The sequence below is a fragment of the Hemicordylus capensis genome, chromosome 3 (genome assembly GCF_027244095.1).
Source record: "Hemicordylus capensis ecotype Gifberg chromosome 3, rHemCap1.1.pri, whole genome shotgun sequence".
In the NCBI taxonomy this organism is placed as follows: Eukaryota; Metazoa; Chordata; class Lepidosauria; order Squamata; family Cordylidae; genus Hemicordylus; species Hemicordylus capensis.
In genome coordinates this window covers 169,180,163-169,193,478 of record NC_069659.1, presented here as the reverse complement: position 1 = coordinate 169,193,478, position 13,316 = coordinate 169,180,163, and the positions used below count along the sequence as shown (strand labels likewise).

Sequence of the window (13,316 nt, the reverse complement as noted above, 5' to 3'; positions counted from 1 at the left end):
CCAACTGTACTTTCCAGACTATGTACAAAGTCAGCCCCACATACAATGCATTACAGTAGTCAAGCCTGGAGGTTACCAGCATATATACGACTTTCCTTCAGTTTCATTTGCCCCCAGAAATGGGTAAATAGGAACAAAGGAAGCTGCCATATACAGAGTCAGACCATAGGTCCATCTCGCTCAATATTGTCTACACAGACTGGCAGTGGCTTCTCCAAGGTTGCAGGCAGGAGTCTCTCAGCCCTATCTTGAGACAGTAAATCTCTTCTGGAAAGGTTTGTATGGTTATGTGCAAAAAGACAAGTGTATCTCTTCTAAACAGCAATGGGACAAATTATGGAAATGGACGTTGGACATAACGCCCCCCCTCCACCGATTACCTGATGTGCCTTGTAATCCCCCATCCCCGAGTTACAGTACTGCCTGCTTATAGTTTATAACCCTGTGGGTTTCCAAACCCTTGAGCGTAAATCTTTGTAGATATATGATGTACAAACAACCACTTTGTATATAATTGTGCTTTGGCAATGTACTGTATGCTTTGGTAGTTTGTTGGTTCAATAAAAAAATCTTGTCCTTTTAAAAAAAAAATAAAAAAAAATCTTGTCCTATCTTGGAGATGCCAGGGAGGGAACTTGGAACCAAGATGCTCTTCCCAGAGCAGATCCATCCCCTGAAGGGAATATTTTATAGTGTTCACACATATAGTCTCCCATTCATATGCAACCAGGGCAGACCCTGCTTAGAGAAGGGGACAAGTCATGCTTGCTACCACAAGACCACCTCTCTTGTAACTGATGTATCAGCTGGACAAATTATATTAAAAATTTGCTTAGCTGTATCAAATACTGAAATGCGAGAATATTCAGCACAGCCTTCTAGAGTCCATCTCATGCACAACTCCCATGCATTCTAAGAAAATTATGAAGGAACAGTGACCAGGGATTATGACCTTTCTTTGTCCAAGTTTACAATCACTTCCTGTCAACCTGAGAGTCTCCGACTCTTCCTACTAAATAAGTTGTATTGCCTAACAGTCTCTCCATTGGTGCTTTCCTTACACAGCATTCTCGTCCGACAATTGTTCTTTACATCCCAATCAGTGGTGTTGCACTTCACTGATTTTAATAACTGTTCTAATATTTCCACTCAAAATTGTGCCTAATTATATATTGCTGTTGTATTCTCAGCACAAGCTATTTGATACAGATTAACCCGCTGGGACAAATACTTTGCAGCAACTACCTTTAAACGCCTTTTCAAATTAAAATAATAGCAGTCTGAAAGAGAGTTAAGTTCAATTTTAAAAAAAAATAACTAAAAGCTTCCTTCAAAAAGTGTACTGGAAGCATATAGCCACCATTGCAGCCTTTCTATGAACTCAAGCACTGAAGAAGGGAGGTGAGGCCTGATCCTCACATACCATGTTCAGCTGCTGCCCTGAGTTGCGGCCTTCCAAAGGCAAAACTCTCACTGCCCTAATGGGAGGAGGCAAAATCCAGCCAGGTGCCACTACTGCTGCCTATTATTCTAACATCACATGACACACCAAGGAAGCCCTTCAGAGCTGACCCAAGCCCAGGGTTTGCTTTCCCCTCCAATATCCACAACTCTGGACTAGTCCAAACTAATTTGTGAAATCCAGCTCCTCCCTCTGTGCACTGTAGTGCTTCTTAAGGCTCTATCCCCCAGAGGGTTTGGAGGCCCAGGCCCTGTACTTTTGTTAGTTACAAAGAAGTGGAATTTGATGTTGTGGTGTTTTCCTCTTCATAGTGATGTGAAGATGGGGAAAGCTGCACCTGTTAGAATTTCCCATTCTTAATGACCAAGACCCTCTCAGGCAGTGGATTTGGAAGGTGTAAACCACCACTGCTAGCTCTCTGGTTCACGGTAGGGATGTGCTCGGAACTGGTTTCGAGGACCTTCATGGGTCTCTGAACTGGTTCAACTGGCAGGTGGTTCTGTTGGTTCAAAGGCGGGGAGGTGCAGCTTTAAGGGCAGAGGAAGAGTGCATGTCGGGCGTGCCAAATACTTCCAGGAATAGTTCCAGGAAATGGGGGCCATGGGGCAGCAGGGAGGTATGCTGCCGCCCTGAAAAGCTTTACTGAAATTGGATGCCGGGGGGGGGGGGAAGCGGCAGGAGGAATAAGTGAACTCTCCCCCACCCTTAAAGCTGCACCCTCCCACCTTTGAGCCTCGCCCGCCTGGTTCCGTGCACATCCCTAGTTCACAGTGCTCCAGTTTCCCTTGTCTGGCCATTTCTTTTCTACCATCAGATCACAATCGCTTCTGTCCCTAGGCCAAGGTTTTGCTTCAGCTTGTTTCTTCTTGGCTGCTCCTTTCTTTGTGCTCCCTCCATTAGGCTTACCCCTTAGGTTCTTATTTTTCAGTCCACCGTCTGCACTTCTTCCTTCATCTTGCTTCGACATTCACTGTATCTTGTCTTTCCTATCACCTGGGACCAATTCCCAACGAGCCCACTTATATCCATCCGAGGGTGCGCAGAATGTTTCAGTGTCAAAATGTTTCAACTCAAAACAGGCCATTTAGAGTTTTTCGAGCTCAAAACAAAACACCCTTTAAATAAAGGGGCTGTTTCGAGCTCGAAACAGTTTTCCTTCCTGATTGGTTTTCTGGCACCTGATTCTGATTGGCTTGTGATCTCCTTGCTTCTTGTTTGTCTTGTTATCATACAAATCAAGTGCTGATATGGGCAACTGTACCCCCATTGGCTGAGGGGAGGGAAGTCAAGGAGGGAGTTTCAAAATGTATTTAAAGGGATTGGGAGGCAGAGAGAGTCCTTATAGTTCTTGTCATGCCAAGAGTCTAGAAGCTTTGTTTCTTGTCAGACCATCTTTTACTATCTCTATGAGGTATAATTCCCCATGCCTTCCAAGTGGAGAGTTTTTCCCCCTCAGGTTTTTAGGGTTTGGGATTTTTTTGATAGTCTGGAACCTACCACGAAAATGGCATGTTTTAATCTCTTGTGGTTTGGTCTGGGAGTTTCGTGTCAGTGAGTGAGTGAGTCAGTCAGTCAGGCCCAAGCAGCTGCATAATATAAATTCAAGCCAGGGTGGTGTAGGGTCTACAGCAGGCCTGTAGAACTTGTGACCAATCATCCCAATGCAACTCACCAACTGAATGGATGCCCACTGATGGGGTTTAATGAACCTTCTATTTCTGCTGCCTGCCTGGGACTGCAAAAAATGAAAACAACCTTGCTCTTTGGAGAAAAGTGAAGATAATTAATACATTTATAAGTCATACTCAGCAGAAAGAAGTCTTACAGTAATTTGCTAAAACAGACTCCACCCTATTGAGTTCTGGGTTGTTCTGTTTCAATCTGACAGAAGCCCACTTCTTCCCAAAAATACAAATTGGGGAGGGATATCTACCTACATAAGTAACGTTGGAATGAGATCTGGCTCAATTTCTGAAGTACTGAATTACAAATTCCACATGGGGAAATGTCTGTGCAGAGTATGGCCTCTGGTCAAGATTCTTGCATGTTGCCCCCCACCCCCCAGGGCCGGATCTCTCTCAGCCAAGAGTGATTCATCTGCAAATGTGCAGACAGTTCATGCAAAAATTTCCAGTGATCATGGGGTGGAACCTCTTTCTTATCCTGCATGCAATATGCCTTCTTGTTCTTTTATCACCCCAAATCATTCTTTTATTCACCAAATCTTGCTGCCTGTAAGGGCTGTTTCATACATTACATTTTTTTGGGGGGCGGGGGGTACATCTAAGATGTGTAAAGAAAGAGTGCACTTAAAAATCTAAAGTATGATTGTTATAGTTAGGTGTCTGAAAACATACAATTCACACAAGTATACTCATCAGAAAATCAAGACTGGTTGCAGCTCCCTGATTAATGTAAACAAAGTAGCAAATCCAGATTTGCCACATGTAATGTGTGAAATAGCCTTAAAATAATTTACTCATACCCCTAGTCCCATTAAGCACATTGCTCCTTTTCAGAAAGTGCTGTGATACCAAAAAAGCTCAACTAGAGATTCAGAATCAAGTATGAAAACTGAGCAAATTAATGCCCCCCCCAATAAATAAATGTACACTCTACATAAACACAATTTGCCTCATTTATGTTGCTCCCATGTCCGCTCCTAAACAATTTTCCTCAAGAGTAGATGTGCCAAAGCACCACATGGAGTCCCAACAGAGCACACATGATAAATAAAGACCTCTGAGATTCAAGTAAAATCAATGTATGGAGCCCCTGGTGGCGCAGTGGTAAAACTGCCGCCCTGTAACCAGAAGGTTACAAGTTCGATCCTGACCAGGGGCTCAAGGTTGACTCAGCCTTCCATCCTTCCGAGGTCGGTAAAATGAGTACCCAGAATGTTGGGGGCAATATGCTAAATCATTGTAAACCGCTTAGAGAGCTCCGGCTATAGAGCGGTATATAAATGTAAGTGCTATTGCTATTGCTATTGCTATTGCTATTTAGAGATATGACAACACACTTTTTGATTTCTTTAATTGACTCTTGGGATCCCATGGATTATTTCAATAGATTTTTTTTTAAAAAGTAGATACCCTTCATTATATTTCCCCACAACCTACCCATTATAATTATTTTCAAATAATTTCTTAAAATGCCCTCTTGGATTCTGTGTCAATTCATGATTATTCCTTGAGGTCACTATCATATGAAGGAGCTTAAGCTGGAAAGAAAGATACATATTTCTCATATATGGGCAAAATGGGTTGGTGGTAAAGGAAACGTGTGGTGGTGGAGAGCTCAAACCAGTGAATGGTCGTGTCAGTAAAATGGCACATTAAATGAGAGTTCTGATGTCCTTGATTTCAACATACAATGCCCCTGTTTGAAGAACAATGCCCTTGATTTCAGGATCTAGGGAAGCTGAGAGGAAGAGCTATGTTCTATAATCCTAAAGGTTTTAATACTTTTATATTTGCAGCAAAATGTCAGACCATGTTAATTCTATGCATTAACAACAAGGGATTCAAGCAATTACCAACCACTCAAACTATTACTCTCTTGTAGTTTTTACTTTGCACATGTGCCAAGACATGCACACTAGCAAACTTTCACTATGAAAGGTGGCGGGTGGGTGTTCCTCAGGACTGTCATCATATTTTGTTTGGCTCCATACACAGTATACTTTATTCACTGCTTCTCCACACACCTTATCCCTATGTATGGATGTGTGTGTCTGTGTGTGTATACAAACACACACGTTACTCACACCCACATACACAAGCACTGCAGTGCAGTGTATGTGCAGCAAAATTAAACCATGGAACTGGAGGACTGGTGTGCTTAATAGCAAACATTTTTTTATTCTGCTTTTTGTAAAACAAACCTAAACTCAAAAGTAGTTTAGCAGAGCTATTTATAACAGCCAATGAGATAATATTGTTCTATCAAATCAAAACACCAGAATACTGTATAGCCAGCCATATGGATTACTCTTGGACTCTGTAACTTGGAGCAGGGATTTAGCCATGAAGAATGGTTCAAAGTTCTGTTTATTTGTCAGGGCAAAAGATTATGGAAGTCTTGCTCTATTCTTCAATTTAAGGTAATCACACACAGTTTGTGGAGCCAAATAACCAAGCCAGACCCTAAATTAAAACACCCAGCAACAAAACAAATGAATTGGCCTGAAATGAATTGTCTTATCACATTAAACTAATTTTAATAATGTGATTTAAGCATGAGTACTCTCTGCAATTCTTTTTTATCCATAATGGGTAATTGAGCGGATGCTATTTTGCAGTAGCTAATATAATTTGGTTCCACCTCCTTAAAAGGGCCAACTGCCGTCTCCTTTGAAGACCACAGTGCATCCCTGAACTTGAACAGTTCACATTCCCCTACAATTCCTTTATCTACATATCTACAGAGGCTGTTGGTGTTTGCTGCAGCTGAGCTGCTCTGCACAGATTTCCTTCTCAGTATGTGGGTGTGTTGGAGGGGAGAAGTGTGTTAATTATACAGAGAGATGGAGACGAGCCAGACAGCCCCTCTGGTGAACTGTCTCATGCATGCATGGCCTACTTCCTGCTGTTCTGCTGCTAGAGGGATCACCTGTTGGTTCTGGCATCCGCTCAAACTGGGGCCTAACGGAAATGACAGAATCAGCTAGAAACGAGAGCCAGCTCATACTCCAGCTACCTCCAAACGAGGGAAGTACAAAATCAGATGACTGCGGTGTGACCTAGCCATTTCACACAGGAGCCCAATGGCAGGAAATGGTAGAAAGAAGAAACAGAAGACCACTACTTATATTTGGCTTTGGTCTTTGCTGAGAGAGACAAGTAACAGTAATCTCAATAACGATAAAAGCATTATGGATGCTTTTTACATTAGTGAGTGCCCAGAGACTAACAGCCCAGGACCTCACACTCCCCAGTCACCCTTTCCAGTTGCACACAGAGGAATGCCCTTCCTTCGATTTGTGGAAATAAGACCACATCTACCTTCCTGAAACTGCACATCTCCTGCTCTAGGTAACTTGACTGAACTCTGTACTGAGTGGCTTCGAAACAGTAACCACATCTTCCTATTTGCCCCTTGTTTGCAGCACCTTCCGTGGGCCAGTAGGTGGGCCAAATGTAAAGAAGGACAGGGTTCCTGTGTCTTGAATACTTCAAGGACTTTCAGCATGTGCAGCTTTCCTAGTTTCTGCATGGCAAGCTGCACCTGCCAACACTCTCTTTCCCACATAACCCGATCCTCCTCCACATCTCCTTCAGGCAGCTGCAGGCTCCCTCCCTTAGTGTTTTTAACAAACAAATGAAGACATATCTTTTTAGAGAGGCCTTTTAATATCGTATCTTCTGCTTTTATCTGGTAAGTATTAAACTATATTAAAAGGCCTCTCTAAAAAGATATGTCTTCAGTTTGTTAAAAACACTGAGGAAGGGAGCCTGCAGCTCTACTGCTTGGGGCAGCTTACAACATTGATAAAATAATACAACATAGGATTAAAAAAATGAATAAGGTTAAAAAGCGGTGGGCTACACATATATTTTAATAACAGACAGACAGAAAAATAAATAAAAATATAATACCATTCCCCTGAAGAAAGATTAGGGATCATAAGAGTATATAGTCCAGCATCCAGTTTCACACATTGGCCCAGCAGACACCTCTGAGAAGCTACACGGGCAAGAGGTGAGGGCATGGTCACCATGATGACCACTCAAGCTGGTGTCTGCACATGCTCAGATGCCATTTTTTTATTATTATTATTACATTTATATCCCGCTCTTCCTCCAAGGAGCCCAGAGCGGTGTACTACATACTTGAGTTTCTCTTTCACAACAACCCTGTGAAGTAGGTTAGGCCAAGAGAGAAGTGACTGGCCCAGAGTCACCCAGCTAGTTTCATGGCTGAATGGGGATTTGAACTCGGGTCTCCCCGGTCCTAGTCCAGCACTCTCACCACTACACCACGCTGGCTCTCAATTTCCTTCTTGACGCAGGGAACTTTTTGTTCCCAAGCAAGACGCAGCTGGGCAGTGTGGCCTTTCCAAACAGACAGCCCAGGCTGCTTAATACTAACAATGCCACGCTGGGGCAGCGGAGGAGCAATAAAGGGGCAGGTAAGATCTGCCTTCTCCCTGTTAAAGTGACAACTCTCCACCCCCCACCCACCCCCACCCAGATGTGCATGAAATGCTTTGTGCACAACCCTGGTTAGTCTCTCCTGTCTAATCTCAGTCTGCTGTGCAGCTGTTAAAGGCCCAGGAAACAAGGTGTGTAATAAGCTTATCCAGCCCTCAAACCCACATTGTCTCCAGAGCAATCCCTAGCTGAGGCAGTGTGACCCATTTATAAGGACTTTGGTTTTCGATGGTGTTGTGAATCTGGAAATAGTATTTCCAGTGAAGGAAAACTGTTTGCCTCCACTGATAATACCTCCGTTCAGAAGAGGAAGCCTGGAAATGCCCATACAACTGGGAAAAAGGAAGGTGGTATTAAAAACAACAACCTGGGGAGGGCCCACAGCTCGGTGGTCCATAAAGTTTTTTATCCTATCAAATGGCTGAGGCCAAACCCTCAGGACAACTTTATGCTTTAGCATGTGTCTAATCCATTGGAGGCTGCTCAGTATGCAAACAAATGCACTTGTTAAGAAGGGAAACTTAAGACTTACCGTAAATCAGGAGAGGAGGGGGGGGCTTGCTTCAACCCTTCCTCCCTGCTGCTGGAGACTCTTCTCTCCCATAATTGGCCAGAAAAGGTGACAATCAGGCTATCCTGTCTTCTGATTGTTTGGAGGGTCCCCTAAGCATCCTTACCCCAATGGAAAACTACACAGGCTGATTACAACAGCCTATGTATTTTTTCCACTCCTCTCCCGCAGATGGGGGGGTGGGAGGTAAAAGGAAATACACAGGCTGATTGTCACAGCCTGTGTATTTATTATTTTAAAGTTTGTTTTTCCTTGAGGGGTGGGCAATGCTTTGAGGAGCCCCCAAACAATAAAAAGACAGGATAGCTTGACTGGCACCTTTTCTGGCCAATCATGTGAGAGAGGATGCTCCAGCTGCAGGGAGGAGGGGCTAAAGCAAGTTTCCTTCTCTTCAGAGAAAATGGCTCTCTCTCTCTTTTCTGAATAAGTCGTAGGTTTCCCTTCTTAATGAGTGCATTTGTTTGCTTGGTTGTTCCCCATTTGCCCTTACTGACTGTTCATGCCCAGTGGGGTTTTCTTTTCTTTGCATTTCCCCCATTCTGGGTACCCCTGTTCCCTTTTGTTGCCCAATGGGTTTTTCTTCCCTCCCTACTCCAGCTACTTCTTTTGCCTTCTGTTGCCCAGTGGGTTTCTCTCTCTTTTTTATGCACCCCATCCCCTGCCACTCTAGCTACCCCTATCCCCTTCTGATGCCCAGAGGTCTTTTCTTTTCTGCATGGCCCTCCCCATTCTAGCTACACCTTTCCCCTACTGTTGCCCAATGGGGTGTTCTTTTTTCCCTTTGCATCACCCTCCAGATACCCCTTTTCTTGCCCAGTGGTGTTCTTTTTCCTTCCATCTCACCCCCACCCCCAGATAGCCCTCTTCCCTTCTCTTGCCCAGTGGGTTTTTCCTTTTATTCTTCTTTAATCCTTCACCTCCCAACTACTCCTTTCCCCTTCTATTGCTCACTGGAGTTTTCTTTCTTTCTTGCATTCCCTCTACCCCACCCCCCTTCCCTTCTCTTGCCTGGCTGGTAGTATTTCTGGGTGGAGATTTTGCTGTGCGCTTGATATAAGAAAAGACTGGGAGGAGCTATTCATGTGTCACAAGCTGGCTGGGCTTACCCAAGCAGCTCATGTTGTCTAGAGCAGTGTTACTTAACCACCGGCCCACGGACTGGTGCTGGTCCACAAGGTGTTGGGTACCAGTCCATGAGGCATCACTCATAAAAATCAACCCCCCCCCCAAAAAACAATTTTGGGCTGGCGAGGGCCAGTGGGAGTTCTCCGGAGCTTATTTCCAGGCAGCCCTCGCTGCTGGATAATGTTCATTTCGCTTCCTCAAAATGAACATTATCCAGCAGCAAGGGCTGCCTGGAAATGAGCTCTGGAGAGCTGCCCAAAATTGTTTTTCTTGGGGGGGGTGACCCCCTTACTAACTGCTGGTCCAGGAAACTGCACACGGATAATGTACCGGTCCATGACTAAAAAGGCTTTGAGAAACACTGGTCTAGAGCACAGCTAGCCCTCTGCTTCCAGCTGTTCCAGACTTGTTTAATCCAGCTCCTGTACCCAGGTCTCTAGTGAGGTAGAGAGAATGAAGTAGAGAGAACCTACAGTTCATTCTAGCTCAGTAGGCGATCATGTGCATAACCACCCCGAGTAGCTTGACTCCCACCTGTCCTGTCATCATTTTAGGCAGAGAACTAAAGGGGAAGGAGCAGCCACACCGAGCGGAGCAGCTGCAATACTTAGAGCAGCCACTCCGCTGCTCACACATTGCACCATGGCTCCCGGAAGACCCAATGTGAGTTTCCCCCCTCCCGCTGGTGCTCTGCTGCTCGCTGCCCCAGCACTTGTGTCGGCACATGAGTGATGCAGTTTTGAGGACCCTCTTGCTTGTCTGCAGGGAGGCAAGTAGGAGCCTACCCCCTTGCAGCAATCCCCAAGCACCAGTAATCTGGCCATGGGAATGTCTTGAGTGACTCAAGCTTGCTAGCCCACCCAGCTGTGAGCAGTTGTGCAGGTCAGCCTGCTGTGGGAAAGTGTTTGCACTGGCACTGAATGGGGTGCTTTATGTTCTAAGAAAGTGTGTGTGGTGGGGAGCTCCCAAGGGATTAATAAGTGAGATGTACTAAAATGAATGACAAGAATGTCCACTGAAAACAGCAGATGCTCTCTGAAGGTCCACTGGAAATACCTGGGAGCCATGAATACCAAGTGACATGCTTGGTCTCTTTAGAAATAAATGCATTAATTTTTAGTATATCCTATCGTAACAGAGTAAGACACGATAATAGCAAAGTAAGGCACATAAAACAATAAAAATCAAGGGTAACATAAAAAAGAGCCAGCAACTATTGTATGACAAAGATTATGACTAGTTTCTCTTCAATTCTGCAGTGACCAGCAGCTGCCACTCCCAGGCTCAGTGCCTGACATCTCCAATTTAAAGGGTAACAGAGCTGGGGGAAACCTTTGCCTGGGACCTTGGAGAGCCACAGCCAATTAGAGCAGATAGCACTGGGCTAGATGGACCGAGGGGTTAAGCCAATAAAAAGCAGCTTAATAGGGTAATGTTCCCATCTCAGATATGTTAAACTAGAGCAGAGATGTGTACAGGGCAACAAGATTCTTGTATCTCAGCTGTATGTTCAGATGGAACATGTCATGTAGGGGTGAGGAAATCTGCACCTGCTGAAATTCCCTCTTAAAGGATGCAGGGGCCCCATTACCCTGGCTGGCATAAATCTGCTCACTCTAGCTGACACAGAGAGGTAATTAATAAGTATAAGCCTGTGATCATACACTTCCTTTGTACACTTCAATTCTGAAAGCCAAGCACTATGTACTCCCCAGGATCTGCTTGTTAGCCAAAGATGCAGCAACCAACACTGTTATAATTTTGAGTATAATTTGCTAATTTGTTCAAACATGTTTTGGCAAAAAAAAAAAAAAAAGAAAGAAAGAAAGAAAGAAAGAAGGAAGGAAGGGAGAAAAAGAAAAGAAAGAAAGAAAGAAAGAAAGAAAAGCTAATGTTGAGATATGGTTTAATGCACTTTCAAAAAGAGCTCCTAGAGAGCCTTATTTTTTTATTCTCCCCTGGTTAGGCTTATTAAAGTCAGAGGAAAATGCCAAAATTAAATGTTTACTAAAGTCATAGGAAAACACCAAAATTACTTCTCAAAAACAGAAGGTTTTTCTTTTCCAGCAGCATTGGAAAGGCACCCTTGAGCCTGTTTCTTTCAGAGAGAGCACTTCATGAATATTCAATGAATATTCATTCCCAGTTCCCAACACTAAAGGATCAGTTCTTCAAAACTTCACAGTATCCTAGCAGGATACTACGAAATTTGCTTTTCCAGGCTGCCAAATGGCTTACTTCACACTATGCTGCATTTGCACGTTGCTTCCGGCAGCCAGGCAGGTAACCAGGAATAAAGCCCTAGCAGAAGAAGTGAGCACAACTTCATTTGTCTGTCATGAATTATGCAGGATCTCTTGAATCCTGCACCTGCACAGAGGCAGGAAGCTTGCAAATAATTATTATCCCTCTTTTCCTGGGTTATAGAGGCTGAGGGTTCAGCTAAGGGTTAGAAAAACCCAATTCTGGAATGAACAGTTCTGGTTGGTGTGAACAGTAACCAATTGGGGGTGGGGGGAGAAAAGGCCCACTGCCACTATGTAACAGGTAGAAAACACTGTGTTGAAATACAGTACAGCTTTTCAAGTTGGTAATCCAGAGCACGGTTTTTCAAACCTACCTTCAGGAAACCCTTTCCACAGCGATATGTCTGCTATGGAACTCCTGAGAAGCTTTCAAGGAACGCTAAGCTTCTCTGGAACACAGTCTGAAAAACCACTGTTCCAAAATATATGGACACAGAGGTTCACAGAGTTGACTGTATGTACAGAGTTATTGCCAAAGAATGCATGGAATACTGGCTCCATTGAGTGCGATTTACGTATTCACATTCCTAGCTCTCTGTACTGCCTGGGTTTTAAAGGAGTAACAAATTGAACTGAAAATATCCAGACTGAAGAAAAAGTAGATATAATCCTACACCTTTAAAATCTGAACTCTGACCTCCAAATATCAGCCTAAATAACAACAACAACAACAGACAATAATATTCAGCCATCCCAGGTCCTTGGGAAGGACTCGATGTCTGGATGAAACAAACCAGTCAATAACACCTGTCTGACTGTGTAAACAGGAAATAATAATATCATCATCATCATCACAAAATACAAAGATCTACAAATTGAAATTGAAAGGCTGTGGCAGAAAAAGACCAAAATAATCCCAGTGGTAACTGGCGCCCTGGGTGCAGTTCCAAAACAACTTGAAGAGCACCTCAACACCATAGGGGCCACAGAAATCACCATCAGCCAATTACAAAAAGCAACTTGACTGGGAACAGCCTATATTTTGCGACGATATCTATAATAACCAATAGTACTGATGATAAAATTCAGCCATCCCAGGTCCTTGGGAAGGACTCGGTGTCTGGATAAAACAAACTAGTCAATAACACCTGTCTGACTGTGTAAACAAGAAATAATGATATGCTTGCATAGGTTGTTCCATCTTGGAATCATACACTACAAGTATCTAGCAGGATGAGTCTTGATTTGTGTTTCTTTTTTAAATGACTTGTGCAATATATTAACCATTTTTCCTTTTAAAAGCTTAAAGCACTTACTCATATTTCAAAATATGTATAAATGTAATATAATGCAAGTATAGAAATACGTAGCTAGGCAGACCAGAATTATTATTCTTTTTAAGAACGAGAGTTGTTCTAAAAGTGGCTGCACAGATGTAGTGGCACCACTGAGAAGGTTTTACCTCAAGCTCACACAGATCTTATTTTTACTAGCAGATGATGCCACCTAGAACAAAGCCTTCTCATCTATCCCCAGGAAAGAGTAGACACAAGGTATTCCCAAGGCTATGCAGTACCCAAACTTATAACAGAGCACAGCAACACTGCAGAATGACTAGGGGTGTGCACAAACTGTGGTTTGAGCACTGGTTCAGCACCGTGGGGAAGGATGCGGGAGCTTTAAGAAAGAGGAGAGCAGGTCCTTCCCTGCTCTCTGCTGTCCCATGCAGCTTCCTGCTGAGGTAGCCCTCATCCCAA

General features: G+C 43.7%; 1 protein-coding gene across 1 annotated transcript in view; it reads right to left on the bottom strand.

Annotated features, from left to right (window-relative positions):
• Nucleotides 1-13,316, bottom strand: part of KLF12 (KLF transcription factor 12) — a 298,698-nt gene that overhangs the window by 51,856 nt on the left and 233,526 nt on the right. The window lies entirely within an intron of this gene.